Here is a 6,000-nt window from a genome sequence, read left to right on the forward strand (position 1 = left end):
CATCTCCTCTTGCACGCACCGTTCGAGTGCCTCTCACCTGTTTATTTCCTCTAATGGCATCAGGCTACAAGTGGCTGAACAGTTAAAATGAACACCATCACGATGGGTTTCTCTTTTTTTCCTTTCCCCTTGCATCCACTCTGGAAATGGGGAATTTTTTTTTTTTTTTTTTGCTCTCCTCTAGCTGCATTCCCAAGGGATTGAGCCTGTCCCTTTCCCTCTGTCCCCTTCTGAGAGAATGTCAACCAAACTCCAGGAATGCAGAGAGGTCTGGAAATGCAGAGATCTTAAAATGTGGTGCTCCTGTGCTTTTGGGGTGCCCGGAGGGAGCAGATCTTTTGATGTCTTCACCAAATGGAGCTGGGGGAGCAGTGGGGCTGGGTGCCCACCCCTCCTGCAGAAAGACAGCTCTCCTTCAGAACAGGGAATCAAACGGGCTTGGAGGGAAGGGTTGTGTGGATCCCACCTACTGCTTGGTGCTCCCAGTGTTTTCCTGGCTTTCGTCGAAATCCCCTGCCTCCCATCCTGCTGGGATGGAGGTGCTGTGCTCCCGTGAGCCATGGGAACCAGTGGGATTCTGGTTCTGGGAGCACTGAGTGGCCATGGAAAGCAGCTCCTGGCTGGGCTGTGGGGGTTTTTGGGGGACAAAGGATGGGGGGTTCAGGCTGGATGGGTGCTGGCACAGGCTGCTGTGACCCCGAGCTTACCCTGTACCATTATATAAATCCATATGCACGTATTCCAGCTGCCTGGGTGATTAATGCAGCTCGGCCCCTCCAAGTTTATTGCTCAGAAGTTCAGACCAGCTTCAGACCCCAAAAAATGTTGGCTACCCCTCTCTGAACTGTTTTTCTCTGGTGCTGGCAACCAGCAACTGCAACATCCCAAACCTCCTGAGGAGGGTGAGGGATCTTCCTCCTCAAGCCAGGCTGAATGAGGGAAAAACAAATGAGATTGCAAACAAACCTCTTTTAATTTATGGGGTTAATAGAAACATCTCTGCTGGATTTGAAGGAAGCAGATAACATTGCCAGGCCCCATTGTGAATGAGGTCCCCTTTCTGCTGTCCCTTCCTTTTCCCCACTTTTCCCAAACAAACCATGAGTGACTCCACAGCTACAAGACTTTAACACACTCAGAATGAAGTGATCCCTGAGTGCAGAGCGTGTTTAGGAGAGGTGGGAGCTGCTGGAGGAGATCCAGCCCCTCCAGCTGGGGCTGCCTGGCCCAGCTTGGGCTGCAGGGCAGAATCTGGTGCCAGGGCTCAGGGGATCATTCCCAAGGTGGCAGCTGCTGGTCTTCCATGGGATCCCAGGCAGGCAGGAGCCCCTCACCGTGCCCTGGGGCATCGCTGTGCGGTGCTGCTGCACAGCAGGGACAGGGAAAACTCCCACTCCGCTGCTGGGATAAATGGGATTTGGGGGGATCTGGAGGGTGCCAGGGGGTTCCCCACAACCTGAGCTCATAGTCCCCGTGTCCCCCCAGCCCAGACCCTGCACCCCAGCTCCTCATCCATGCCCAGTCCTCATCCATGCCCAGCCCTGGCGCTCCCAGCTGCAGGGTGGGCTGGAGCAGGGGCTGCTCCGAGATGTTCGTGCCTCGGGCCGCCTCTCCCGCCCTGGCTGGGCGAGCTCCATCCCCATCCTCCCCCACGGCTCTGCTTTCCTGCTTCTTCCCTCACAGCTGCTTTCTCCTTCTGCTCCTGCTCCCCTCTCGCTCCCTCCACTCTGCCTCAGAGACACACATAACTCTCCCGTGAAATATATACAGTGTAAATATATAAAAAGCCGGCGTTTGCCTGCTGCTTATGTATTCATGAAATAGTAAATAAATTTTATGGGATAATGTGAAGGCTGCCAGGGAGCAGGAGGATGAAAACTAACCCCTAATGAGGCTCCGTGTCAGTTTGGCACACTCGGGATCGATCTGCCGCTTCCATTTAGCGCCCGAGCGTGGGGGGGTGGTGGAAGGAGGCGCTTCCCCGGCGTGGCCTCGGCAGCGGCGCCGCGGTGACGGCCACGGGGTCAGGGGCTCGGCGGGGCAGGACGGGCCGGGGCTGCGGGTGCGCTCCGGAGGTGTCGGGCTGGCTCAGGGGGAGCTTTGGGAGCGCGCAAAACGGTGGGGGAGAAGCGTTCCTGGGGAGGGGATGCGCAGGCTGGCTTGGGGGACAGAGGCAGGCAGGGATGCAGGCAGGGATGCAGGGAGAGATGCAGGCAGGGATGCAGGGAGGGATGCAGGCAGGGATGCAGGAAAGGATGCATGGAGGGATGTAGGCACGAATGCAGACAGGGATGCAGGGATGCAGGGAGGGATGAAGACAGGGATGCAGCAGGGATGCAGGGATGCATGCAAGCATCCCTGCACAGGCTTCCAGGCCGCAGAGAGGGCACTGCCCTCAGCAGGCAGGAGAGGAGCTCTGGGGTGCCAGCGTGGGGAGGGGCTGCAGAGCTGGCCACAGCCGAGTGAGAGCCAAAGTGCAGCTCCCCTGCCAAGGCTCCAGCCCAGCTCAGGAAGGGCCAGGCTCCATCCTTCCACTGAGACCCTCCCGGGAGAAAAGGCAGCTCCTGGGACCTGCCCAGGGCTGAGCAGAGCTGGGGTTTTCCCTGCAATCCTCCCCAGGGAGCAGCAGCTCCAGCAGGGATGGAGGAGGGTGATGGCTGCCCCAGTCACGTGAAGATCCCCTCGATTCCATTCTCTCCTCCCAGGAGGAATAGTGGGGACACAGGGTGTGGAGAGCACTGCAGAGGGGAAGGGCTGGGGTTTGGGAGGACCCACAAAAGCCAGTGAGACCCTGGGCACCCCAGAGCCCTGTGGGGCTCGGCCTTCCCACAGGAACTGCCCTGTGTTGGAAGGGCTGTGGGTGCAGCACAGCAGGATTTGCCCCAGTGCTGGGTCTCCCAGCCCTACCTGCTGCAGCAGGGGATGGTTTGGGGTTATTTGGGGTATGATACAGCTTTTCCTTTAATTCAGTGTTTGAGGAATAGGGTCATACATAACAGGGGAAAAGCAGGAAAAACGAGTGTGTGCTTCCAAATACCTGGGGATGAGGGAATCATCGGGCACACCTGAGACTCTCCCTCACCCAGGGAGGGATTTTAGGATTTTTGTAGCTAAAAACCCAGCCTGGCTTGGAAAGGAAGCCGAAATGTTGGTCTGGTTAATACTCAGAGTCAGCTGCAGGTCAGCAAAGTGGGAGCACCACACCAGGCACTGGGCTAGGGCTGCATCTTTCCAGGCATCCCTGAAAAATTCAGGGTTTCATTTAGAGAACAGCCAAAGCGCCTGATGGAATACCAGAGGGGATGAGATATATTTACACACATAAATACATTGAAGTTTTATCCTCTTTGGTGTGCCCAGTTTGAAGGCACCTCCTGGTGCAGCGGGGGGAGTCCAGCAGTGCTGTGGGATGCAGGATGCTGCTGGAATTTTGGCTTTGGATGGGTTTTCCATCAAGGAGCTGAGGAAAAGCAGACAGAGATGCAGGCAGGGATGCAGACAGAGATGCAAGGACTTGGGTGAAGCAGCAGCTTTTCCCCTCCATCATCACTCTGCCAGCGTCCTCACAGAGCTGCCCACGCGAGGCACAGGGCTTTGGAAAGTCACAATATTTGGGCTATTTACCGTGTTGTTTTATTCCCAGTTACCATCCTCACCCGGAGGAGAGCTGGAGCCTGCATCTCCGATGTTTCTGCGCCTTGTAGGGAGCTGCAAACAGGACCGAGCTCAGCCCCAGCCCCTCTCCCGCAGCCCCCGCGGCTCCCACGGGGCGGGACGAGCTCCGGGTGCCGCTGGCTCCCCTCAGCATCCGGCTGCCAGCCCTTCCCTCCCTCCCGCGCCGCCTCCTCCCTCCCTCCCTCCCTCCTTCCCCCCTCGTTTTTTTTTTTTTTTTATGGACGGAATGAGATGGAGAAGTAAAAATTATTAACCCCGAGGTCAGCGCTGGCTGCCTCATTCCTCTCTAGCTTCAAGCACTTTCTCCCTCATCTGTTTCACAGACAGCGATGTTCGGCTCAACACATTTGCATATACTTATTGCATTTTTTTAGTCTTTATCTATTTATTTATTTTTAAAGAGACAGAGCTGCTCCTGCCTCTTTTTTTTCCCCTCCTGTGAGTTTTCTCCAGCTGCTCTTTGGGATTTGATTCAGGCACAGCTCGCTGAGGGAGGCAGGGGAGTGCAGGACCTGCAGGGATGCTGGGCTTGGCTCTCCTCCTCCCACCTTGATTTCACCGCTGCTTTTTCCATGTTTTCCCTAGAAAATGGCTGAGTTGTCCCTCTTGGGTGCTGAAGGAGCAGGAGCGGGGTGGAGGATGGCCAGAGGGATGGATCCATCTTGCTCTTCATGGCCATGCTTCCCCCTGGAGAAGCGATGGGGAAGGGCCACAGGAAGCTCCTGGTGGTCCAAAGCAGGGTGGAGATGGAAATTGCTCACCATTCCAAGGCCGTTCCTGGGCTTTTCTTGGATGCCATGGCCACGCACAGCTGGCTCCTCCAAAGTCATCAGCACGTGGCAAAACCTGGACCCTCATTTAGGAGGCAGCACCCTCAGGCTCAGCATTCTCCTCCTCTTCACCACAGCGAAGCTTCTCCCATCAACCCCAAGGAATACCAGGGAGGGGGGGAGAAAAAAATAAATAAAAAATTGGGATTGCTACATCTGAAGCTCAGCATCTCCCCAAAAATCCCTCGCAGATATCCATAATGGTCCGGCAGCTATTAGAGGCGTGGGAAGGAGGGAAGGGAAGGAAATGAATGCCGGTTGAGAAGAGAAATTCATAGCCCAGCTGATACGCCATGATAAATAATTATGAGTTATTAATTTTAAATTACATCTTTAATGCGTTGCATGATTTTAATTCCCACCACAGTATTAATACAGGGACTGTGGGTTTGATTAATTTAAAGTGGAACAGAAAGGTGTCAATTCCCAGCGCTGCCAGCGACCTCACGGGGCTGCATGGGGAGGGCCCTTATTCCCTTTATTCCCTTTATTGTGGGATGAGTGTTGGGATGGCTGCTCCTGCGCTGTGGGGTGGGTGGGAATAGTCCAAACCAGGGTGTGATTTGTGGCGTGGACAACAGCAAGGTGTTTAAGAGCCCACAGCTGCTTTATTTCAGGGGGAATCCATGAGGGAATAGCATCACAGGAGAGCTGGGAGCACCCATCCTGCTTCCCAGGTGGATGAAAACCACCAGAAATCCTCCCTCAACCGCTGCACCCCAAATCCACACCGCCAAAAACCAGGGACCGGCATGACCAAAACCCACTGGGTGCTTCCATCCTCCCCCCCACCTCAGGCACCCCCTCTGCCGCGGCCAGGAAGCTGCTCCAAGTTTGCTTTGTGAGTAAACTTCCCCTAAGTGTGACAATCGCTTTAGCTCCCCAGCGAGGATTTACCGGGCTTCTGTTATCTCTTTGAAAGTCGGAGTTCTCCAAATGGCCATGAGAGAGCAGCCGGAGAGGTCAGAGCCAGTTAGGCTGCACAGCCGTTCAAAGCCCCCTTCCAAGCGGCATTAAAGACGGGATTAAGTCTAAGAGGGTTATGGAGGGAGGAGTAAACCAGCCTTGTCCTGCACACAGCGCCGAGATAAGGCTCTGTTCTCTAGGTGTGAATTCCCGCGTGTGCAAGCCCAGGCACTGCGGGCTTTGCGGCAGAAATTGGAGGGATAATTCTGGAGGCGGGGGGATCAAGCGGGAGCCGAGGCGGCCCCGGCAGGCGCGGGGCTGGGGTGATGCCGCCGCAGCCGCCCCGGTATTTATAGGATTGCTTAATCCGGGCAGCCGCGGCACGAGCAGCCTGCTTTTCCTCTTGCTGGGCACAGGGATGGGGGCATGGACATGGGGACACAGCCCGCTCCCATCCTGCCTCCGAAGGAAAGGCTGGGGATGGGTTTGGAGTCAGCGCTGGGTTGGGTGCTGTCCTGAAGCATCACATGATCCTGAAGGATCTTCTCCTGGAGCATCACCTTTTCCTGCTGCATCCCGATGGCCAACA

Source organism: Anomalospiza imberbis, chromosome 18, assembly GCF_031753505.1.
Source record: "Anomalospiza imberbis isolate Cuckoo-Finch-1a 21T00152 chromosome 18, ASM3175350v1, whole genome shotgun sequence".
Taxonomy (NCBI): domain Eukaryota; kingdom Metazoa; phylum Chordata; class Aves; order Passeriformes; family Viduidae; genus Anomalospiza; species Anomalospiza imberbis.